At 39.2% G+C, this 26,725-nt stretch overlaps 1 protein-coding gene and 1 long non-coding RNA gene across 9 annotated transcripts in view; both read left to right on the plus strand.

Annotated features, from left to right (window-relative positions):
- Nucleotides 1-26,725, plus strand: part of kcnab2a (potassium voltage-gated channel subfamily A regulatory beta subunit 2a) — a 137,015-nt gene that overhangs the window by 3,234 nt on the left and 107,056 nt on the right. The window contains exons 1-2 of one of the 8 annotated variants that reach the window (XM_076986546.1): nt 13,078-13,218; nt 14,105-14,181. The exons of 1 other annotated variant lie outside the window; for it this stretch is intronic. The gene's annotated coding sequence lies outside the window, so the exon portion shown is untranslated. Of the gene's footprint in view, nt 1-13,077; nt 13,219-13,830; nt 14,182-14,330; nt 14,589-26,725 lie in introns of those variants that run through there. 6 more of the 8 variants (XM_076986456.1, XM_076986857.1, XM_076986428.1 and 3 more) reach the window with 6 other exon arrangements.
- On the plus strand, nt 20,372-22,680 carry LOC143486880 (uncharacterized). The gene is made up of 2 exons (XR_013123798.1): nt 20,372-21,388; nt 22,135-22,680. It is a non-coding gene; the product is annotated as an uncharacterized LOC143486880 (long non-coding RNA).

Raw genomic sequence — 26,725 nt, forward strand, 5'->3', positions numbered from 1 at the left:
ATTTATCTAAATATCAATGTTAAATGTATAACAAAATGCTTACTATTTGTAGCTGACAACCTTAATTCTTGTGGAAGTATAGCATTAACAGGGCTAGGGGTGTTAGCATGAGATTAGCTATGTTTGCTAGCTCATGAAACTCATATTTCCATTTGAAGGGAAATAGTATAATTAGGTAAAATTCTAATGATATACATATCAAAACAGGTACATTTAGCTCTTATTTGACATTATATTAATGTATTTACCAAAGATATGGCTGACAATAGCTGAAAATTGATGATTCCTGACAGGTCTCAAACCACCAAAGTTTTTAAGTGTCTTCTGTCAGGGGTCTCTAGACTGTATACACTTGGGCTAGGCTAACTCAACAATGGAAAATGCAATTTGTATGCAATAAAAAATGTTATGGAAGTAACAAACCATTTGATTAGATGAAGTAATGGATGCCAAAATATATGTTTTCCTTTGTTTGTAAATTGACGTCAAAGTTGAAAGTGGGCTTAAAGGGTGCATGGACTTAATGGGTACACTTACCCTAATTTAAGTTTGAATGATGAATGAATCAATGAACATAATCATAAACTTTAACATCTTGTTTATTACGGGTTCTGGACCCGTAGTATTGTTAACCTTTTAAATCCTGTAAGGCGCTTTGTGACAACATGTGTTGTGAAAAGCGCTATACAAATAAACTTTGATTGATTGATTGATTGATTTTTCCACCAGTCTACTACACAGACCAATAGATGAGTGCAGAAAACAGAGCAAACAGTGTTCAGAACACTGGAAATTCTGACCAAAAATGATGTTTAATTTTGGGAGTTTTGCTCAGGATATTGGAAGAATAAGAAGAATTGAAGTAAATCAGAATATGTTTTTAATACCATTTTAGATGGTATACTTTTTAAAAAATTTCCCAGGCCTCTGCCACAGGCATCTCCATAGTGCCTAGAAGTGGTCTTCTGCATGCTCAAAGCAAATGACTGGATCATCTATAATATGAGCTGTCACACCAAGATCATTCTTGTTGCTTTAGTCATCTCCATCATGCTCATCTTATTGAGCGTCTGGAACTCGTGCACTGAGAAACATTCCACGGTGCAAAAGTGTCTCGTGCGTTAAATGCGTTAAAATGCGTTAATTTTTTTAGTTCGTTAATTTTCCTGTAATTAATTAATCGAAATTAACGCGTTAAAGTCCCACCACTAGTTATAACATACTATTTATAAGATCAGCTTTGCTAGCAGTTTCAATAGCCATCAAATTGTCCTTAATTGTAAGCTCTGTATAATTTAGTTTCAAACTAGAAGATGCATTTCTAGGTAAAGGAAGTACTTACCAATCATCAAAATCTTTTCTTACCAAGGAATAATTTGTGCAAAAAAAAAAAAAAAAAAACGAATCTAATTTACGAATTTACGATTGAGTGCTTCCGCACCTACTCCATTGGTACAGTTTTGATTTGTGTTGCTTCTCTGTTGTGAAACAATCTTTTGACCCATAACAACAATTCAGCAATTGTTTTAAATTGGGTGGATTCAGCATCACGTTTTCTTGATGTTGACTTCAAATCTCGTGATGCATATTACTTATTACCATGTAGATTCTAACTAGTCAAAATTCACATTTCATATTAGCAAAAATATTCTTATCCATATTTTGAAAAATATGAGAAAGCCAACCAGGACTTTTGAGAAGCTGCTTCAGAAACACCAGGAGTCCCTGAAAGTTCACCCTGTAATTGTGATGTTACTACAAAATTTTCAACTTTAATTATTTACCAATTTCAATATTTATGTACCCATGATTCCATGAAGAGAATTAGTGTGACAGTACCGTCTGGATCTGACATTTGGGCATCTGATCTTTGTGCAATTAGAAAAGAAGACTCATAATGCCTGGCCACTTTGTACTTTGAGTCAGTTATACATAACTGATGCACTTTGTCATTTAATTAATATGGTTGTAGTCCAGCTTAAAATAATACACATTACATTGATTTTAGTTTGAAACTGACAGTATTATTACGTGACTATGAGTTTCTCAAGATGGTACGCCAAGTAAAGTGAGACCAGAAATCTGCTGTAGGTTACATCCCCACTGTACATTACCTGTACAATGTTTTTTGGACATTTACTTCTGTATTAGACACTCTCAAATATAACCAAAATTATGGAAATTTAAGCCCGGAGGTGAATAAATATGTTGGCCCAACCGTCTAATTCAGTTTGAGCCCTGAATTATCATGTACAACTTGAGATAACTAGTGTTAAAGTGTACTAGTACAAGAGGCTCAAAAATGTCTTCCCCCGCAATCTATAGCTTTACATTTTACTTCAGTAAATGAATATTTAGAAGTTCATTCCTTGTATAAAAACTGCATTTTGTATCAATCATTCTTTATTACTGTTAGCTGACATACAGAGCTAAGAGCTAATTTCTTGAAAGCTGTCCAACACATTTGCAGAGACATTTCAGTGAAGGTGCATGAGCGAACTAACCGGACAGACACAAATTTAAAGACAAAAACAGCTGCCTTAAAAATAAAAACAGTGAAGTTTTATTTCATCACAGTGTAATAGGTGTCAGTCACACATTTACTTTTGACTTCTATCTTATCAACAATTTCACACAGGCCGGTCAAAGATAGTCAGATGGAAGTATGTGCATGTTCTGAAGACGGTAGTATGCAAGAGGTGCATGTTTTAACCAACAATTCTCACCACTCCAGCAATTAATGCTGAGCTGTGAGAGCACTCATTACCACTAAATGAAACGTGTGCCATTCAAGGCAAACTTGGTAAGTGTCCATTATCTCACAGAACTGCATACACATTAATGTTCAGAACATTCTAATTTTAGCTGTGTTTAAGCATTCCAATTTGAATCGCTATTACGAGAATAAATGTGCAAAGAAATACAAGAACTTGACTGATGCATAACCGACACGGGTGTCTGAAAATTTGCTAGTGAAACTGCAAAGACAGCAAGGATTTTTTACAGAGCTGCACTCGTCCAGGGATGTCAGTCAGAACAGCTGTGTGGTATCCCACAACATTGCAATAAACAGTAAGACATTCTCTGATGGAGTTTGTCTAAGGATGTTTGGTCTTTGCAGTGCTAATTTGTCCTGAGAAAAAGGAATTGCAAATGTGTCCTTCATGCGAACCACAACAAAATGGTCGAGGGGAATTTGGACATTCAGCTGTAAAACAAAGCAGAGATTTACTTTTCTTGTGCTGGCTCTGGATATGTGCTGTGATGATACAGCCCAGTTACTGATCTTTATAGGTGGGGTAATATAAAACTTTGAGATGATGGAGGAGCTGCAGCTGTGCGGTGATGCTAGTTTTTTTTTTTTACAGATAAAAATACTTTCTAAACTGATCACAAGTTAATTAATGATTTTCATTAATTAACATTTTTATTGCATCATTATAATGTTTCATTTAGTGTTTATTTTATTAAGATATAGTATGTATAGTGTATACAGTATTTGTATAGTGCAGAATAGGCTTGTCACGATACTAAGAATTACAACTTCGATACTTAAAAAAATATTGAAATTCGATACCATTTTCGATACCAAAGTCAGATACTGTGCTAATTTCCATTTTAAAGCCTTTTTATTTTTTATAAACAAACAAATGAATGTTGCTTTGTGTTTAAAAATGCTTGAAAGTGTAACTTCATTTCACAACAAATAGCTGTCTGACTGATCAGTTCACTTATATGACGTTAACAAATACGAGCCTCTTGTAATTCCAGGACGAAACATGAGAGAACGTGAAGACGTTAAGATTGGGCGTTTTGAAAATAAACAACCATTAAATAATGTGATAAAAAAGCGAATAATTTCGAGTATATGTATAAATATTTAACTTATCCCAACAAACATGCGATATCAGAAAGAGGTTAAAATCATGTCTGTATCACGTCGGTCAGTCCAGACCCATTTTGCATGTCTGGTGGACGTTCAAAACTGGTTCAAAATCTGACAGTGTGACTAGGACCTTAACCTAACATGGACGTCTATGACTAGTTTTCTATCTGAACGTCTGACTAGGACCTTTATTGGATGTCAGTGGACGTGCAAAAACTGCAACTGAACGGCAGCAATAGACGTTCAAAAGACGTTTAAAAAAGACGTTGCAAAAACTTTAGTTCTGGCTTTTCAGTAGACGTCTTTTGAACGTCTGAGGAAGTGCCTTTGCTCGTGCTGGGAAATATTGAAATGGACCTTGAAAGTGACATACAAGTGTTTGAATTCCACAAGGTGTATGAACCCTGCAAACATGACTTTGTTCATTGCGCTGAAGCGCGGCGCACGAGGTCGTGCACCTCTCGAATTTTGTAACTTTGTGCGTGCCGCGCCTCAGCGCAATGAACAGTCATGTTTGCAGGGTTCATACACCTTCATAAGGTGGATGTAACATGCAAGAACTAGGAGAAGGACACAGATGCTGCTGAGAGTCAGATTTATTGGTAGGAGTAGGAGTTTCCGTCTCCTAACCTGATCGGCTCGAATCGCTCTTGAATGGCGAGGCATTTCATTTACATTAACACTCGGAGCTTCAGACAACGAAATACTGCGAATGCAATGGTAAAACTCATTGAGTGAACAATAGTACACAGACTAGTTACCCAACACCTCTGACATGACAAGGAATACAAAAATATGAACGAGTTATTACACAAACAGTAAACAAACAAACTCATTCAAAAAGGACAATACAAAGTCATGTTTGCTAATGCAAAACAGACCTGGCGAAATCAACTAACTTCACTAACGAACCATCAGGAAACAATAACTCGTTGACTCAATAAAGAGTACAAAACCAAACATAGGATGATCTGCGAAACAACTCGAAACAAATCTAATCGAAAGGACCAAACGCTGAACATACAATGATCAAAGTTAAACACCAAGGGCAGATCCATAACAAACACGGGGAACAGAACATACAACTCTCGCAACAATGAATACCAGAAATGGACTTACAAGGAAAGACTGGGCACATGGGAATATAAACCAAACACATCAAGGAGTTAAACATAAACAGCTGATCAAGACTAACAATGGGTGGCGAGATCAAGGGGCATGACAGGAGAACGCTATGGAGATTCAACTAAAAAACATAACTAAGGGAAACACGAAGATCTCACATAGGTTGGGGCGGAGTAGACGTTACAGTGGAATTCAAGCGCTTGTACCAATATTTCCGAGCACGTTAAACTTAATTAAGTTAAATATTTATACATGTACTCGAAATGATTCGAAATATTGCGCTTTTTACCACATTATTTAATGGTTGTTTATTTTCAAAACGCCCAATCTTAATGTCTTCACGTTGTCTCTTCATGTTTCGTCCTGGAATTACGTTAACGTAATGCAAGTGAACTGTTCAGTCAGACAGATATTTGTTGTGAAACGAAGTAGTTACAATTTCAAGCATTTTAAAGTACTCTAGCCTACATTCCAGCACCTTCAAACCTGAAACAAAGCAGCATTAAAATTCGTCAGGTAAGTGTTCATTCCCCTTTTGTTGAGGGGTGTTTCTTTTATACTACCACATATAGTTTCGGACAACACTGCAAAGCGGAAAGTATAAATGCCTCCACTGCTTGCGGAGTTTCGCGCGAGGTGGCCGAAGTCGAGCGCTATGGTCACTCAACCAGGCTTTAGCGCCCTTCGTTGAAATGTTCCAAAAGCACCGCTTGCAAACTGGCTTGTTCGTGTCCTTCGGTTTTCCATCTGAATGTGCTTCGAATCCAACAGCACTGCGTTTGCTTTAGCTGCCATTTTAGCATTACAAACTGTCCTGTGCATTACGGCAGCTTGGGTGGCTCAAACGAAAGCGCATTTTATGTAAAAAGAATCGATACTTAAGAGAAATGAGTATTGTACTGTTTCAGAATGTTCAGTATCGATACATATCGATATATCGATTTTTTAATTTTTTTATTTTATTTTATTTTATTTTTTTTTTGACAACACTAGTGCAGAAACAAGTTAAGTATATTAGTCTAGCCCTCTAAAGCCATTCCAGTTTCCCATGTGGGAAAATTAATTGCCCACCCCTGCCTTAATGCAAACCAATGAGGACTAATTGGAGACATCTCTTGAAAGCCCTTCAACTAGGTCTAGTAGGATCAAGAAGTCAGCTCCTCCTTATTGACAGTAGCAGATGTCATTCCATTTATTGATGCACTGAAACATTTCTTGCTGATCAAGGAGTGAAGACATTATAACACTGTTTTAGAAGTAAAACTTCTTTTTGTAATAAAAAAAGAAGGTTGTACCTATGTAAACGCAGAAGCATGTTTATGCATTGCACTTGTTTTGCATAATTTTTAAAAAGGTAACCGATTAAATAATTTCAAATGATAGTTGGGTTGTTAAATGTTGTTTTCTTTATGCAAATAACTGTAACAGTGATTGAAGTAGGCACGACGAGGCAAGTGTTGTGTAACACACAGATGTTTAATTCACACACGTTGCAGTCCAGTGCGGATAGCGTACAGCACTCTTGACATTTAAACACAAACGTACACAGGCTTCTGACAAAGATGAGCATGGGACACGAGACGAGACACAGGTGAGACCGACGAACAAGCTGACTTACAATCCACACCCACAGAAATACATATACGGACATTACCAGACACGACATACACACGTCCTAGAGGAAGGGTCTGGAGCTGCTTTGTGACAGAGCCCCCCACCAGGGGCCCGCTACTCCCGGAGTGTCCAACGTAGCTGTAAGTCCCTGGCGGATCCGGAGCTGCCGGAACCACAAGCCTCCGGGAGTAATCTTCCTCCAATGGCGTGGCCCGCCGCAAACTCCTCTAGAACACCCTCCTTGGGAAGACTTGGCGCTCCAGGGGAATGCACACCAGCCTCCTTCGCTCTGCAGGCACGGCTGCAGTTCCTCTGGGCGCCACCGGAAGGCTTGCCTGTTGCCACTTGTAATTCGCTCCTCTGGGGCGCCCCCAGAGGCACAGAACCTGCACAACGGGTCTCTGGTCAGAGCAATCCCCTTTCGCGCTTTCCCCTTTCAAGCACTTGGAGGGTGGCGGACTGTCCTCCCCTCCTGATTCCTCACTCCCCAACTCGAACTCGGGGGGGTAACACCTAGGAGGGGGGGGGGTCCCATACACCTGCACCCAACACCGATGGTTCCTCTGTGCCTTCCTCCAGATCTGCCAGGGGAGATAATTCCCTCAGCAGTGCGTGGAATTCCTCTCTCCGTCCAGCGCGGATAGCGCACAGCACTGACCTTTAAACACAAACGTACACACGGTTTTGACAAAGATGAGCATGGGACATTGCGCAAACACACCTTAAATAGATGAACTACACAATCCCCAGTGATCACGAGACGAGTCACAGGTGAGACAGATGAACATGCTCTCTTACAATCCACACCCACGGAAATACATATACGGACCTAACCAGACGCAGACAACATAAACACATGACCAAAAGGAGGGGTCCGGAGCTGCTCCGTGACAATAACTGCTCTGGCATAATTCTGTATCAATTTCAATCTTGGGTTATTGTACTGTAAATGCTCAAATGTGTTTTCGTATGTTTATTTGTCCACACTTAAGCAAAAATCATAAAGATTCAGTATCTTTAAAAGGACAACTTAAAAATCTACAATTGTGTAATTCTAACCATGCTAGAACAAAATAAATATTCAGAACTTAGGAGCACTCTGCACATGATGATGCATCAATGTGGAAGATGAAGTTTGGCTTTTTGTTTGAAAATTAAATACATTTAAATGGAAGGATTAATTGAAGCAGAATTTGTTGGATTTATTATCAAAACAGTCAGCAATTAGTTACTACTTAGTCAGAAAGCGCAATTGAGAACAAAAATTTCATAGCAAATGTATAGACAAGATTTCAGAGACATTTCTTTTGTAAGCTTGATACTTTTGTTTGTGTATAGTAATTTCAGACTGAGATGGAGTTCTGTTGATGGTTTATGTGACGATGGTTTAAAAGTTTATTCCCCAAAGGACCCTGTGAATGATCATGTTGGGCAAGACTGATAATTATTTCAAGTTCTCTGTTCCAGCAAATCACATCCATACACTACCTAGCAAAGGCTAAAATACCTCTACCTATTCTTGATGGTAATTAACTATGCTATAGTGCAAGGGTGGGCAATTTATTTCCCCGTAGAGCCACGTGTCAAATTGGAATGGTTTTAGAGGGCCAGACTAATGTACTCCATTGTGCTCAATACATATATGCTGTATAGTGTATATGTACAGCTCCTCTGTAATATCAAAGTTTTTCGTATACAGATCTGTAACAAGGCTGTGTTATTGACATCAAAGCTCTTGTCCAGAGCCAAGGGAAAAAAGTAAAAATTATCCACTTTGTTTTGCAGCTGAAGCTCCACATTCATGCGATGTCCTCGACCCCTCTCATTACAGCTCGCCTAGAGAGACATACATTGCAAATGTTTTGTTTTAAATTGGCGCTACAGAGTCCACCGAACATTCTTTGACAAACCCCCATCAAAGAGTGGCTTACGGTGTCTTTTTATTTTATTAAATTTTATGGGATATTACAAAGATAGTCCTGACTGCTACATCTCTGGTTGAGTGGAGCTTTGTAAAAAGTCCTTGCTGCCTTTGCATTAAATCTTCAGATGCCTGTGCCTGCTCTGCATGAGTCTTGTATTTCTCTGCATGTTATTGTAACTAGGGCTGAACGATTAATTGCATTTGCGATAATCTAGCGATATTTTAAAGCGCGATTCTCTAATCGCACAGGCTGGGATTTAAACTGGTCATGTGACTTGGGAGCGAGCCGAGGACGAACGGAGCAAACCCGAGCAGGAGGCAGGGAGGTGGAGAAGTGAAGTTAACACAGCGCACTTTAACTTGTTGCACAATGGCTTCAGGCTTGACAGAAGCTGACACAACTGAAAGTCTGATACCAAAGAGGGGCAGCACATCAGTTGTGTGAAATTACTTTGGCTTTTAAAAAGATGCTGCTCAACGTCAGGTACCCTGCAAAACGTGCCTTGCTACTGTTGCTACGACGCGAGGTAACACTACAAACCTTCTTCAGCATAAAAAAAAAAAACACCACAAAGCCTCGTATGATATTTGTAAGGCTAAAATGCCAACGACCAGTGCTGCATCTTCAAATATGCAAGTGTTTATCTGCGCTTATACAGCCTTAGTATGCGGTGAGCAGCGAAATACCGTAAAATCACGCATATAGGCGCAATACGATTCAAAGCACGGATGAATCGCAAAAGCGCGGATAGCTTAACCGCGGTCCAGCAGACAGGCTTCACTAACCGAACCGTTTGAAAGCGTAACTCCTTATGGATATAATTCGAAGCGGCACGCTGAAATAACTCTGGCAGTAACGGAGTGAAAGACATGTCCTTTAATATAGTGAACAAGCCCGGCTTCATGGCTTTGTTAAACACACTGGATATGCGCTACCAAATGCCCTCACGCACATATTTTAGCCAAGTTGCTATACCTGCAGGGTTGCCAACTCTTACGCATTGAGCGTCTTAGACTAAAAAGTTACTAGTTCGCTCTGGCGCCAACCACAGGCGATCGATCACGATATAATAATAATATTTACATTTAGTCCATTTTACACCCCCCCATAACAACAAATTACGTTCGCCACCCACTCCAGGTTCAAGTCTCACTCCAAGCAATCTTGAAAAGTTGACAACCCTGTATCTGAGCTGTATAAAAAAATGCCGAAATGCCGAAAGTTTCCTGAAAACAGTTGGAAAATATCGCGATTTTAAATCGCAATCGCAATTTATAGATAAAAAATTGCAATTAGATTATTTTCCAAAATCGTTCAGCCCTAATTGTAACGATGATTCAAATTGTAATCCTCAAATCCTCAATCCTGTTTTCCAGAACACCAAGCACACAACCTTACCTTTAACTTCAGTAAAGTTCAGTAAACTTTGACTTGCGTTTTTTTGTAAAAAAAAAAATTTGCATTCTGCACCAATCTTTCATTTTTTTAATGTTACCTGATATTATGAAAAGCTAACAGCTATCTTGAAAGCCACCCAACATTCGCTGACACGTTTGATTGACCGGACAGGCAGAAATATAAAAAAACATTTGCCATAAAAATAAAATGTAAAAAATAATATGTAATACATAATAATATAACAATGTAATGTGTTATAGTTGCACATTTACTTTTGACCAACTAATTTACCAACCATCTCATGAGGGCCAGTCTGAGATGGTCAGAGGGCTGAATGTGTACAATGCCCAGCTCTCCTATATAGTGTTCTAATTGTAGCTTCTTCTTCTAATGTTAGAAACCATGTTGATGTTGCTCCAGGTTGCAGTCTCAACTGTGTCTCAGTGTGTCTGGTGGTACAGAGATTTATTATAATTGATTGGTGTTAATTTTTTTCTTCTTGTCCTTTTTAATTGCACATCTGGTACTAAGGTGTATGGAGTCTTAACATGAGTCAGGAACAGCTGTCTGGCCCAGAGCCATAAGTAATGTAATCTCTATGGGTACTGTCGCTTGTGTATCACTCATTGATCAGAAATGTTTTCTGAGGTTTGGGGTATACAATATGAAAGCACAGTATAGTCAGTACTAGGGATGCAAATTATTGATTAATTCATTAATCGTTAGTTGACTGATCTTATCGATCGACTTTCGATTAATCGATAAGCGGCGTTTTTCACCTGAATTTCAGTGTTTCAATAGGGCTTTTAAAAATATCAGCTAAATATACTGCTCAAAAAAATTAAGGGAACACTAAAATAACACATCCTAGATCTCAATTAATAAAAATCTTTGAAATCAGTTGAAAATCTCTCATTTCTACATGTTGTCTGTTCCATTTGCACAAGAGCAGTTGAAATTGATTCACAATCAGTGTTGCTTCCTATCTGAACACGAAGTGTGGATGACTTGGAGTTACATTGTGTTGTTTAAGTGTTCCCTTTATTTTTTTGAGCAGTGTAGTTAAAACACTTTGTTCAAAAAGTATATATTATATTATGATAATTATATTGTATTATATTATATATTGCTCAAGTAATTATGCATGAGGAAATTTTTATGGTATAACAAAATACATTCTTTCATTTTAAAAAAGGAATAAATTAAGGACTGGCTCAGTTCAATTTGAAACATTAGACATTTTAAAAAATGTTTAAAAAAAGAAGAAATTAAATAGAGAGCCAAACAGAATATTATTGAGCCCATGTTTGGACAATGTTTCTAGCTTTGTAGTGAACACATGCTGTAATGCGACCGGAGAGTGCCCAAGTTTCCACAACATCATTGAGCTTGTCAGTTAAACTGTCAGCGGTGTGTCTATCCGACATGTTCGTCGTAATCAGCACTGCAGATTTTAGCTGCCAGTTCTCGTCAGTGTAGTGGCACGTCACAGTAATGTAACTTTCTGTTGTTAGAGCCGTCCAACAATCTGTTGTAAGGGCTACAGTAGTAGCAGTAGATAGCTTTGTTTTTAGCTCACTCGTATTTTTTTGTAGCGAGCTTCGAAAACGCTCGCCTTCCCAGTGTAGCTGTGATTTTAGGTTGACCAGGTGCACTGGTGATCTGCAGGACAGCTGCATGCATGGTGTTTAAATGATAATTGAGTGAGCTAGTGGAACTGTTGTACTTCAATACCGCATTACACACAGAACATTTGACTTCTTAGCCTAAATTAACAATGTTGAAATTGTAGCGACTACTACTCCTCGCAGCGAGTTCCCTAACAGACAGGCACTTGGCCCTTTAAGTGACACTGGGAGAGCGGCGCCTGCGCGCGCCAGGGGAGGGGAAGAGAACAGTGCTGTTGTTTGAGTTGCGTGGAAAATAAAGTTTCCCTCCTTGGGATTTTCTGGATTACGCAGTTTCTGCCTCGTTTCCCTAACACGCTTCAAAATGGTCCCACACCGCACGTCTTTTCGCCCGCTTCATTTTGTTTTCCACTCTGGTCTTTCGCGACACGTGTTCACCTCTCGTTCTTACGCTCTGTTCAAGTTAATACAGGAGCGCTCTCTAATGATTAATCGTGATTAATACATTTTGATCGAGTAACGTCTTAATCGACAATTAATCGAAAGTCGATTAATCATTTGCATCCCTAGTCAGTACTTGCAGGAACCGCAGTGAATTGTAGAATGTAGCCATTAATACAAAATCCTCCATTAATAAAAAATAATACTAGTAATCAATTGGTAATTCTTGACTTTACAGAACATAACAGAACAGATTTTACAGGCATTGTGATGATTAGTCTCCCTAAGATCATGAAAAGAAGGAAAACTTGACATGAATAATATGAGATTGTAGGTCTGTAGAAAGAAACCTTGGAGTGTATGTATGTCTATGGAACCTTTTGATAGGAAAAAATCGAAAATGGATAAAAATAGTCATAGTAATAGGAGTTACTTAGCTCAGTACTCCTCACTGAGTCACCATGATGTCTGTTTTTGCAGCCATCCTTAAGCCAAAATTTAATTAAATTTACTCTATATATAACATATCATATAGTTTTTGATATTACTGAACAACTGCATACTAAGTGAGGTGTGTTCACATACAGTTTTCAGTGTTAATTGGTCTTTTACAAGCTTCTCTCACTTGTAAACTCCGTTAGCTTTGTATGTCCAGCAAAACATATAAAATGTATATTAAAAACTAAAATCTGGACACCGAGCATGATTTGGGATGAGGCTAAAATGATACAATTGATTATTGCCTAACTGTGACTACATCTCTGTATTTTATATTTTGTATACTTGTTTCCTCAAGTTTGTAGTATCCAGCTCATTATAAAATGAGGAAATCTAGATCGGGCTAGATCTGATTGCTTTAAGCCTTACATCACCTCATTTGCCTTGTTGCAGAGTATGAAAAATCCTGACTCTGAACTTTTTGTCCAATTGCTGAGGACAGCATACCAGTGCCAGCTTTGGTGTCACAGAGTTCACGTGGACAGGCCACTGCAAGAGCAGGCGAAAGAGAGGCGGAGCGGTGAGATGGTCTACAGCCAGAGTCCAGTAACACGCAGCAGCATGCCATGCTGGAGCTGATGTAGTCACCACGGCTCTGGGCCAAGACTAGCAGAGAGGTGCACACTACTGTAGCCTGTGGGATGGACACTATAACCCTGGGTTCTTAATGGAATAGAAGGTTGCAATTATCAAGTTGTCCAAGGTGGGTGCTTTCTAGCAGGTTTGGAGCCTTTTGAACATTGCTGAATGCTGTAGGGTTACTTTCATGAGTTTTGATTCAAGTGAAATTATATGTTCTGAAAACAGTCATGTGTCCCAGCACCACTGGATTAGCTTTGTGTGTGAGGAGCTTAGGGGATGCTTAACAAGTATAAAGGAATTGTTTGGACACAACACTATTGCTCTCACGCATCCCATCCTGAACTAAATTAAATTCTCCAAATGAATTGAAAAAAATTAGGCTTTTTCATAAGCATTTCCAAGTGCTTTCTGGACAGTTTTACCTTACCTTGGTAAACATGAAGCATCCCAAATTCCTAGATTCATTTATGAAAATATACTGTTTTGCTGGAGTGGTATGATCGCTCAATTCAGGAGGCTGCTTAAAATGGGACTTTCACCAGAAAGCCTTCAAAATAGAGCAGCTTTCCTCCATTTCCTCGCATCCATCTCTGTGTCTTACGCCTACTGTTCCTCCATATGCTTACTCTTGCGCTGACAGTGCTGAGAGGTGTGTTTGTGTCATGCGAAGGGGTGTGAGCCTGCCTTTAATGTATCTGCTCTGCACTCTAGTCAGTGACGTGCACTCCTCAGACTCACCCGCCACAATCTCTCGTCTGTCTTTCTTGCCCTTTCTGTCTCTCCTCATCTCTGCCCTTCTGCTATTTCCTTCCTCTGTTGCATTCTCATCTCCCTCCCTCCCTCCCTCCCTCCCTCCGTCCTGCACATTCGCATTCACTCAGGCTCATAGGCGCACACACACTGACGGGAGCACAGTGCAGTGAGACCGAACCCGCTCACAGCTCTACTTTGTCCCCCTCCCTGCCTCTCTCTTGTCTCTCGCGGCCGTTCCTGCTACTCAATCGCAGCGACACGGCTAAGGCCGCCCAGCACTCCAACCCTGCCGAGAGGGGAGCGCTGCATCAGGCATCGGCAGAAGACAGAGGTGGGTAATCGAGAACCACGAATGGATCTGTCGTCACTCTTCCCTCGTTTTTTCCTCCCCCCCCAATCCCCCCCCCCCACCCCCCATGTCTGTCTGAGCGTGAGTCTGAAGGGGTGTGTGCGTGTGTATGTGTTCCCGCATGTAAAGGACATATGCTGTGCAGAGAGAGGGCTGTCGGTCTCTGTCATTACCATTCTCTTGCTCTCAACCTTTGGTTGTAGCTGCTGCACTGAGGCATACCTGCATACCGTATTGCACCGGCAGTTATTTTTGTCTGCCTGTACCCTTGAGTGTTTCGCATTTAATGCAAGCCGTCCTCTTTAATGTATGTTTGGGCACAAGAATGACTTATCTTACAACCTAGCTGCATGAAAATCAACTCTTCAGCTGACATTTGTCAACCAGAGGTAATGTATCCTCATTCTACCTGCTGCAGTGCCTGTCTCTTGCCTACAAATGCTGCTTTTATGCAACACAATTCAGCTTTTGATGTTTCCAAACTACATACAGCCCATTGTGACTGCATGAATCTTCACGATGTGATTACTACATTGCTCATCATATCAGAATGCAGGGGTTCCACAGCATTGCCTGTGTCACTTGCTCAAAGCAGAGTTGCAGCTCATTCTGGGACGGATTTGCTCAGGGTTTGGGCATATGGCCAAGGAAGAGAAGGTAGGCGCAGGTTGCAGGGTTTTGGTGCAGTAAGTTGTTGAGCGAGAAAGCACCGTCAAGAGAAATCGGGTTCTTTCTTTGCAGTTAGTGAGCTGGCACACAAAATACTAATGTTCCTAATGTTATGTCGTGATGCAACATGCTGTTTTATGGGATAACATGTTTTCTTGATAAATCAGTATTTTCTTTGACTTAATGCTTTTGGCTTAATTTCAGCATGTGATAATTACATGAATCGTGTTTTTGCTGCTCTGCACCAGTATGACTGTGCAATCTGTTTGATTTCACTGGACTGTTCTAAATGAGCCATGAACAATATATATTGGCCTATCAGCACAGTGAATATTACTGTTTCTTTTATGTGGAAAATTGATTATGAATAAGGAACTTTGCTTATAATAGATATTTTAAACTGATCCTGGCTATGGAGTGAAGAAGTTCAATCATTACTGTTATAGCATAGCCGCTCACATTCTTAAAAGCCATAGATTTTTTCGATGTACTATGCTTTTTTGTTTAAAACAAAATGTGACATTATACGGAAACTTATTTTAAGGTCTCAGTCTCTCTTCAAGGTGACATAAATGCTTGTGAGAACTGTGAATACATACATCACATTAGGGACCTGAATGTTGGCCATAAATAAAAGGTCCATTACAACGCTATCTTCCCTAGGAGAACAAAGTAGGATCAATGAGTGCAGAATCTTCTAGCTAGCAATTCTAGGTGTAGAAACAGTTTTTCAAAGGAAAAATTATTACATGAATATACTGTTTGTAGCATTTCCTTATTTATGTGCCACTATTTGTGTCACTTGGTATATACAAATGAATAGACTGCTAAGACTTGGAGAGGATGAATACTAATGTTATTAATTAGCAGCTTCTTACTGTGTACTCGCACCACAGACATATCTAAATTATGATTACCCATTGGCTGAAGACTGAAGGTGACTCAGAATAATATACAATACACGGAATATACGGAAATTCCATTTTAATTATGGATGCAGTGGTAGAGGATATGAGAGTGGCTGGTGTGTCAGTGGCGGACACTCAGGACAGGGCTAGATGGAGGAGTTTGATCCGCTGTGGCGACCCCTAAATGGGAATTGCCAAAAGAAGAAGAAGATACGGAATATACAGAAATGTAAAGAAAAAACATGAACTGACTCTGTACATACAAGGATATTATGCAAGATACATTTCAGTAACTTGGCACTGACTTGAATCTCTGACTTCCGTGCATATATGTTTATAAACATTGTTCAGCACCCTGTTGATACCTTATGGGATATTATGCAGCACTTGGCTACTCTTTCTATGTCTTTGCTCTTGTATCAATAAGAAAATCCCAACCTATTGCATGCCTCCTATAAATACAACAGTCAAAGATTACATTATAACATTACTTGTTTACATGTGTTACATGTTTTCAATCTTTGGCATTTTGTCCTTTGGGGTTGATATTCCTCAAATGCTATTGGGTCTAGTATGTCCCTTGGTTTTACAATACAATCTGATTGGATACCTAAGCACTGACTTTTTTATGGTTCTCAGCTTTTGGCCCTTTGTTGGGACTCTGTTTCTGTCTTCTGGCACCTCCTTGTGGTCATCTGATGTTACATTGTTTGCATGCTGTTGCAGAAGGTGATGCTTATATGGTCTAGATGTACCTGCAGGCTTGATGACAGTGGCAGCTTTCCAGTGCCTGTCTGGATGCTCAACATGGTTTGTAGCTCCAGTTGCAATACAGATGTTACAGCTGTTAACCTGTAGTTGGGAGGATGGAGCAAAGTCATCTGAGGAACTGGGCTGGTGACATAAGGCCATTTACTGTGTGTTTCTCTATTCTAGCAGACTGAGGTAAATATTATCTCTTTCTGCATGTGCTTTGTGCAGTCAGAAGGACGTGGGTTTGATTCCCAGCTAGGCCATGACTGAAGTGATGTTGAGCAAGGTACTTAACCCCAGCTGTTCTGGGCATGTGTGCACTGTACTGATCTGTTGGTAAAATCACAAATTGGTAGCTTAATCTTAACCTTTTTTCATGAGTGACCGTTTTCTCTGCTAACCCACTGTTCTGATGCAATAGCTGGTTTCTTGTGGTTTGGATGAAACTCCAGGCATGAGTGAAGTTTCTAGACTTACACAAAATAAAGCAAGGCACTTTATCACTAATTACTATCTCTGGTATTCCACATTGTGTAAGCATGGCTGTAGGCTTGTTAATAACTGATGTAATCAAATTGTACAGTTTCTTCACCTCCAGAATAGCAACCGTAATGGTCAATGGATACTATATAGTCCATCATGTTCCATGTGAACATGTTGGTGGGAATTACTTGACATGGTTGTACAGGAATTGGGTTTGGAATCATTGGTTCTTTCTTTGTTGTCTAAATTACGTTGCTCCCAACACGTGTGCCACGATGCCATTAATGCTTCAGTTTGCCTACCCATCACTGGTCAAAATACAAGATGTCTCACCCTAGGTGTCCTGTGTGTACACGAGAGAATTTTAGTTCTGTGTTAGTGAACCCTTTTTTCACTTTTTGGAAAAAAAAACGTTCACTTTTTTATCAAATCAAATGAAATTTTATTTATATAGCGCTTTTTACAACAGTTGTTGTCACAAAGCAGCTTTACAAGTGTCTGAGTCCTAGCCCCCAGTGAGCAAGCCAAGGGCAACCTTGAGAGGAACCAAGACTCGGGGGGGAGACATCCTCCTCTGGCCGACGCCAGTCACCATGCCAATGACAACAACTTGGACAGAAGAACAGATTTAGACATGTAATGTCCATTTTGGTGTAGGCATATCCGGTTAGGCAGGAGGTGGCCGGCCCAGGATCTCTGGAAAAGGCTTGTCTCTCCTCATCTTAGTGTTCCTCGAGTAGGCGGGCAGCCATGTGAAGAAAATAAAACAGGGAAAATTAGCTCTGTAAATGTCTGTAAATGTAAACATGTCTGTTTTATTGGTGTTCTTATCCAATACTGCGATGTTGGATGGATTTTCTTTAACTGTAGGTATCGCTACATAGTATCTTTAGCTGTAGGGATTAGGCAAGGGCTTGTTCAAAATCAGTAACATGGTTCCAGACAAAACATTTACTCAATGAGCCAGTGGCTCCTAGAATGAAAAAATCAGGTGGTAACTTTTTTATAGCCACCAAATAATAATAATAATAATAATAATAATAGTCATTCCAGGGTTCCCACGGGTCCTTGAAAGTTTGTGAATCTGAAAAAATAAGTTAAACAGGCATAAAAGACAGCCATCCTTGAATATATTGGGGGGTTTAAATTTCACATGGATGAAGACCGCAGTCAAGGAATAATAGGGCACAGTTGGTAGGAAGTCAATATTTACAAAAGATTGCTATGAAAATGGTTGTCATGATGTTTTAAATTTCTCATCCTTTGTTGAAAAATATGATCTGATATGATGGTTGTTATAAAGATTTTAAGAAAGTCTGGTAAGTGATTCCTTTAGCATTAATTCAATTAATCAAAAATGTCATTTTATATTAAGAGTTGACTGTTTCGATGCCCATGTTAAAAGTGAATGACTAACTTGGTTGACTTCAAGTGTAATAACAAGATTATCACTGATGGTATGAGACAAAAGATGTAATAGAGATTCTTTCAAGAAATATCCTAATGCAAATTATAAAACCACAATGGCTTGTTAAATGGCCCATATCCTCTAAAGTAAAAGAGACCCATTTCAAAATAATAAATAAGGTAATAAATAAGATATCCTGTAGCCATGTTTCTTGAAAGAAGATTTAAACTTTACACTACCGTTCAAAAGTTTGGGGTCACCTAGACAATTGTTTTCCCTGAAATCTCATACTTTTATTTATCAAATGAGTTGCAAAATGAATAGAAATATAGTCCAGACATTGACAAGGTAGAAATAATTTTTTTTTTTTTTTTTTTTTTTTTTTTTTTTGAAATAATTTTATTTTACTTTAAACTTTGCTTTCGTCAAAGAATGCTCCCTTAGCAGCAATTACAGCATTGCAGACCTTTGGCATTCTAGCTGTTAATTTGCTGAGGTAATCTGGAGAAATTTCACCCCATGCTTCCAGAAGCCGCTCCCACAAGTTTGATTGGGTTGATGGACACTTTTTTCGTACCATACGGTCAAGCTGCTCCCACAACAGCTCAATGGGGTTGAGATCTGGTGACTGCGCTGGCCACTCCATTACCGATAAAACACCAGCTGCCTGCTTCTTCTTTAAATAGTTTGTGCATAATTTGGAGGTGTGCTTTGGGTCATTGTCCTGTTGCAGGATGAAATTGGCTCCAATCAAGCGCTGTCCACAGGGTATGGCATGGTGTTGCAAAATGGAGTGATAGCCTTCCTTATTCAAAATCCCTTTTACCTTGTTCAAATCTCCCACTTTACCAGCACCCCCGACCATCACATTACCTCCACCATGTTTGACAGATGGTGTCAGGCACTCTTCCAGCATCTTTTCAGTTGCTCTGCGTCTCACAAATGTTCGTCTGTGTGATCCAAACACCTCAAACTTTGATTCATCTGTCCATAACACTTTTTTCCAATCTTCCTCTGTCCAATGTCTGTGTTCTTTTGCCCATATTAATCTTTTTCTTTTATTAGCCAGATATGGCTTTTTCTTTGCCACTCTGCCCTGAAGGCCAGCATCCCGGAGTCGCCTCTTCACTGTAGACATTGACACTGGCGTTTTGCGAGTACTATTTAATGAAGCTGCCAGTTGAGGACCTGTGAGGCGTCGATTTCTCAAACTGGAGACTCTAATGTACTTGTCTTCTTGCTCAGTTGTGCAGCGGGGCCTTCCACTTCTCCTTCTACTCTGGTTAGAGCCTGTCTGTGCTCTCCTCTGAAGTGAGTAGTACACACCATTGTAGGAAATCTTCAGTTTCTTGGCAATGTCTCGCATGGAATAGACTTCATTTCTCAGAACAAGAATAGACTGTCGAGTTTCAATTGAAAGTTGTTTTTTTCTGGCCATTTTGTGAGTTTAATCGAAACAACAATTGTAATGCTCCAGATTCTCAACTAGCTCAAAGGAAGGTCAGTTTTATAGCTTCTCTAATCAGCAAAACTGTTTTCAGCTGTGCTAACCTACTTGCACAAGGGTTTTCAAGGGTTTTCTAAATATCCAATAGCCTCCTTACAGAATTAGCAAACACAATGTACCATTAGAACACTGGAGTGATGGTTGTTGGAAATGGGTCTCCATACATCTATGTAGATATTGCATTAAAAACCAGATGTTTACAGCTAGAATAGTCATTTACCACATTAATAATGTCTAGAGTGTATTTTTGATGCATTTAATGTTAGCTAAATAAAAAAAAAACTGCTTTTCTTTAAAAAATAAGAACATTTCTAAGTGACCCCAAACTTTTGAACGGTAGTGTATGTGGATTCATGTACCTTTTTGTAAGTCAGAAGATGAATTCAAGGAGCATTTGTTTTTTCATGTCAACATTCACAAAGTTTTTGCATGGACACTAGAAACTCGATTAATCTCAAACTTAACATTTCTTTCTTTTGATTCCATTTTACTTTATGCGGAAAACTTAAGTTCGGATTTCTCTGATGCCATAAATGTAGTCGTACTTTTAGCAAAATACCACATTCGCTACAGTAAGTGTAGTGGTTAAAATCCTTCTTTTCTCTTTATGAATGAATTAAATTCATATTATTCTTCATTAAGTAGATTAATGCTAGAATCATCTCACCAGATTTCTCTAGAAATCTATAGTTCTAATCTCATTATATGGCTTTGCTCCTCTGTTTTATGTATGTACTGTATGTGTATATCAGGGTTCCCGCGGGGTCTTAAAAAGTCTTAAAATGTCTGAAATTCAAAACTTTAAATTTAAGGCCTTAAAAGACTTAAAAAACAGCCAGATTTTCATCCAAGGTCTTAAATTTAATTTAGTCAGGTCTTAAAATTTTACCTTTAGTTAATTTTAGAAAAGTGTAGTTTAATCGAAACGTCCGGAAGTCAGTTCTGTGTTGTCTGTGTTTGTGCGGGGCTACAGGTGTTGGTACGTGTTAATTAATTAAACTACAAAACCCATAATAACCGCAGGCAGGAAACGGCCCTTGTCACGAAAAGCCTTCACGCAATTTTGTGCCTCATCCCCGCCGTCTTCGCTATCGTCAGTGCCGGGTCCCGCCGGACTCCACCGCAGTATCACTAGTGCTTCGGCTAATGATATTCGGGCTACATTTGGATAGAGTGACGGCAATGTTCCCTGGTTCGAATATCGCGAAAAAGTTTTCGTGTGGACTAAACAAATCGCATATATAGCTAGATTTGGCTTGGCAGACTTCATCAAGAGAGAGTTGATACGCTCTTACCGGGCCGTATGTGTTAATGTTCGATGAAAGCTTTAATTCAACCACAAAATCCAAACAGCTGGATCTTCATGTTCGGTTCTGGAGCAATGGATATGTGCAATCGAGGTACATGGGCTCTCATTTCATGGGCCATGAAACAGCGCAGGACCTACCAAAACTTATCAAAGTAAGTGATCCTTACTTATGCTCCACAGTCTTCTTTTCAATGTGTTAACCATTTTATACAATTAGGCTACAATACAAAAACATCTCAGAACCATGTACTGTCCATGGCATTGAGTTAGAGAAATGTTTCAATGCATGCTAAATCCCAGCTAGAGGAAATAAAAATATATTTACTGTGTTAAATCATGTAAAATGTAAAAAAAAAAAAACAACTATGCCCTGTAGATGGGTTATGTCATGTTTTGAAACATGTTCCACTGTCCCATGCTCTGTTTCATGGATTGCACATGGTTTTATTTACATTGTACTGATGTATTGCCTTTTAGTGGGCATATATACATAGGGTAAAAACAGGTAGTGTGTCCCAACGTTTTCAATGTTAACATTCAAATTCATATTCAGCATGGCTAGACAAAGTAAGTTGGTTTCATCGGGATAATAAATAGAAAAGAAGGTAGGGGGTTAAAAAAGTTTTGTGTGTTTTAAGATACGGATGGCCTGGGGAACGAAAATTCTGAGCCTTTATTTAATTAGTTAATTTTATAATTTCATTTATTTCAGTAATTTAACCAAAATGTAACATTTAATAAATTTTATCAGCTGCAGGGTGTGAGGATTTTGGTCAAACCATGCCTTAGACATACTTGAAGATAGGCTGAGTCTACATGTTGTTAAATGTATAATGTGTGTATGATTATTTAATTTGATGGTGTACGTCTCTCTTTTTATTTCTTATTTTCCAACAAGGAGGTGGAGGCAGAAAACATGCAAGAGGACACAACTGGCACACACAGACTCATATGTGACTGTCACAATGCATGGAGGGGTCACAGGTTCCCCTCACCAAGGAACTCTTAGCATCTGTGGGTGCAGCACGGTCAAAATACTGACTCTTTCTGGATCAGGAATGAATCAGGAAAGAAAAGGAATCCCAGAGCCAGAAAAGAGAGCTGACTGAGCAGTCTTTAGAGTACCTTAAGAAAAGGAAGAAAAGCTTGGAAGACGTGTCCACTTGTCTTGCTAGAGTGGCAAATTCTCTTGCAGAAGAAGCTGAGGGCAAGGCTGGATCCAAGATGGCTCAGCTCCTTTCCAAGTCAAATGCCCTGAGATTGGTACTGAAAAGGAAGAAGTCAGAGATATGTAGGGTGAGGTTGTATGTAGATATGCTAGTGTTGTGTTGGTAAGGTTGCTTGGGTTGAGAATGTTACTATTTTGATTATCTGTTTTAATATTGAATTAATGTAATCCTGTAACTAAATTAATCAAAATAAAATGTTTTAAGAGTTTCTGGGATCATTGGATTGTTTGTGGTAATATGTTGTGTTGGTCTTAAATTTCACTGAGAATGGTCTTAAAAGGTCTTAAAAAAGTCTTAAATTTAACTTACTGAAACCTGCAAGAACCCTGTATATGCATATGTGTATTGTTGTTATTATTATTTGTCTACTGTCAACGTATCATTATTTTGCACAAGTTAATTTAAAATTATATTGATATCTACAGGGCCTATGCTGACTTTTACTTTGCAAAAGTTTGGTCATTCTCCTGTTTGTTCAGCACCGAAAGCTAGTGTTTCCTGTATGTAGTTAACGTATGTGTAGCATATTCAGGGGTAACAGTAGGTAAATGGTGCCAGGTGCAGTCCTTGAATTTGAGGAAATTGGTTCTGGAAAGTCATTGAAAGGGCCTTGAATTTGATGTTAACCAAGGTGTGGTAACCCTGTCTTTCTGTTGTGTGAAAAAATAAAAAAGTTAAGCAATAAAGCTTATTGCTAAAGGCTCAGCTACGCTACTTTGAGTCATTTTGTTGGTCGATTTCTCATGAGCATGCATGCTTTTTTGATAGGCAAACATGTACATGTGGCTGGGCGCAAATGTAGCCTATCAGTTAACGTTTAAAATACAAACTCAAAGAAAATGAAAAATTCTTTCCATTGGCAAATAATAGTTCCCCATAAAAATGGTAATAATGCTATTTTGGCACCTCTTGCCACTGTTGAGTAAATTAATTATATTACTCGCAAATTAATCAAATCTGCATCTAGACCATTCTAGAAAGCTTCATGCAGTCTGTGGGCGAATGTGGAAAGATGGGTGACCATCCCTATCATGGTTTCAAGCTTGGCTTTGTTGTAAGGAAGCTCTTTTTTTTTCTAAGGATATGTCCATGATGCCTTTTTGGTTTCGTCCACATCTGGTATGTGAATTACACTTTTATTTGGGTTCAATTTAATTTCCCTTTTCTTGGGATCTACCAATTGCAGATCACAGTTTGGCATCACGTTCTTCTTTGCTGCGACCATAGATAAGGATATTGTCCACAATGGCAAAAACGCCCTGGAGCCCCTTTGTATGATTTGTCTGTGTGCCTTTGGAGCTCATCTTGTGCTGATGCTGAAAATAAGCCTCAAAAATTTGCATCTCCCAAATCCAGTGTTTAAAGGGCCTTATGCAGGTCACAGAGGTCAACAGACACTCAGCTGGCATTATACCTGTAGTCTCCAGTATCTAACTCGCTGTTGAAGTCAGGAATCGTCCATACAAAATGAAATGAGTGTTGAGACTTCCCGTTTCTTGCATTCCAGATAAACTTTCACCAAAACACATATGGCTGAATATTAGCACAAGCAACATTTCTTCATAGAATATGTTCACTTTATATGTGTTTCCTTATTTTTGGGACAGTGTATTGTGGAGGATATCTAACTGAAGTAAAATCCGTAGGAACCATAGATGGTACATCGCCATTGACTCCAACTGTAAATTTTTGAAGCCACCAAGATGGTAATTATAGGAGCTGCCATCTTGGATGCGCTTGCGCTGATGAAAATTGGAGCCAGAGCATGTTCATTAGAAACTAGGTTGGACAGTATATCCGCCCCAACCCCCGATCACTAATACATGTAGTTGCACTAACTAAGCCAGAGGGTCTGTTAGAACTAAGCTAGCCGGCTACTGCTGAACAACAGATATTGTTTCACTTAAAAAATGTAGAAGTGAATAAAGGTATTGGCTAACAGAGTCAAATATAAAAAGATATAAAAGTTTTAACCCCTTTGTGCAGCTACATTCCAGCGGCCATTTTTAAAATTCCTCAGATGCCCGACATAGTCCACTATAAAACTAGATATCTCAAGTTGTACATATATGAAAATGATCATTCATGGCTCAAACTGAAGTAGACAGTTGGGGGAATATATTGATACACTTCAATATCATATTCCTTGGTTTGTTTTAATTTTGAACCTCTATCGCACATGCAAATATGCCAGGAATGTCAGAAATGCACACTTGAACTTGAGCATCACAAGCATGTATATTCACATAGTTATTCAATACGGTCTATAAATTTGCAATATATTCCGCTATGGTCTTTTCTAATAATGCAGAAAAAATGAAGCAAATCCATGCAAGCATTGCAAAGTTGTTCCAAGGAATGTCAAGTTCACCACACCCTGTTCAAATATGCCACACCCGATACTAGGGTTGCAGCGGTAACCGGTTTCACGGTATACCACGGTATTAAAATGCACGGTTATCATACCGTGTGCGTTTGCTTATTACCGGTAAAAAGCAAGCCAGCGGAGAAACTGACCCGCGCATGCGCAACTCCACTCCGGTTCAGCTACTCAGCACAGCGGTGAGAATGGCAGAAAGTGTATCAGACTTAACACATTTTTTAACAAAAAAAAGCTAAACTAATGTCAGCGGCGAAAATGACGTAATCGCGGTGGCTCCGCCCGTGCGCGAGGGTCTCACGCGCTGTCGATTAGCGAGGTCGTGCACCTCTCGAATTTTGTAACTTTGCTCGCGCCGCGCCTCAGCGCAATGAACAAAGTCATATTTGCAGGGTTCATACACCTTTATAAGGTGGAATTAAAGCACTTGTACGTCATTTAAAGGTCCGTTTCAATATTTCCCAGCACCTTAAACTTAATAAAGTTAAATATTTATACATATACTCGAAATAATTCACTTTTTCGTCACATTATTTAATGGTTGTTTATTTTCAAAACGCCCAATCTTAACGTCTTCACGTTCTCTCGTTTCGTCCTGGAATTACAAGAGGCTCGTATTTGTTAACGTTATACAAAAGAACTGTGCGGAGTCGCGCGCTACGGTCACTATGAAAGTATAAATCTAGCTTTTTATGGTCCTTGCTTTCACTGGACGTGAAAGACACCATTAATTTACATGCGTTCATTTTCAAACTCTAACGTGCCTGTTTTTCATATGTTAAAACCAGACTCGGGGTGAAAGCCTTAAAATAAAAATCTCTATTGTGATGATGTCAGAAATAAATCATCTCTTTCTGCAGTATCTGGTTATATTCTAACTTGGCAGTACAACGGACGTTTACAACAGTTGTTGATCACTGACCCAGGCTGAGTTTATCAGATACTAAATAATTTAAACTTAAATAATTGTACTGAAATCCATGATTTAGGTTTCTCTAATTTTGCAGTATTTATATAAACATGTTTACAGCATATTTTTTTAAAGGAGACATTTTGTATACAATAGTTGCAGGTTTCTACAATAAATAGTTAATTGAACAAAAAAAACTTGTAATTTCTTTAAGGGTGTATCTTTTAATAATATACAAACTAACTGTGATACCATGATAACCGTGATACCGCGGTATTTTCTGAGACGGTTATCATACCGTGAAAATCTCATACCGTTGCAACCCTACCCGATACACACCCTTAGCCAACCAAGCTAACATGCGGGTGTACCGTCTCACTTCCGGGTTGGCGAAAATTCCGAAAATTGCTCATATTCTATACAAAGTAATCCTTTTATGTTCGAAAGTATCCGCAATCGGAATAAAAACGAACAAAATATTCCACGGCTGCTTCAGTTTCGCCGAACAGTGTGTTCTGGGGTGCAAAGGTTAGCTTATGTTGCTATGCTAGCGGACCGACATTGGCAATGAACGGCGACTTTCCGTGGGCTAGGGTTAGTAAAAATATAATTGACCAATCATGGCAAATGAGGGCTGGTTAGCTTCAGAAGGAAGTAAACTATTGGTTAGAACAGCTTTAAATCACTTCTAAGGCTCCAGCTTGTCTCTGTGGGCTTATAGGTTCACACCCCCACTTCGCACCTCGCCGGGGGAGAGGTTGTAAAATCTGTCATTCAAAGTCACTACCCCCCTTCTGACCAATAAAAAACACTCAAATCAAAGCAGAACCCCTTCAGCTTTGTAATAAGAGGACAAATCAACTTTCAAAACGCTTCGGTGATGCTTAGGGGGCAGATTTGTCGGAGCGTCTCATTCAGGAAGTGGATTACGCAAAATTTTGCAGTGAGGTGAGCAAGCTTTTTAAGGTAT

Source organism: Brachyhypopomus gauderio, chromosome 1 (genome assembly GCF_052324685.1).
Source record: "Brachyhypopomus gauderio isolate BG-103 chromosome 1, BGAUD_0.2, whole genome shotgun sequence".
Lineage (NCBI taxonomy): Eukaryota > Metazoa > Chordata > Actinopteri > Gymnotiformes > Hypopomidae > Brachyhypopomus > Brachyhypopomus gauderio.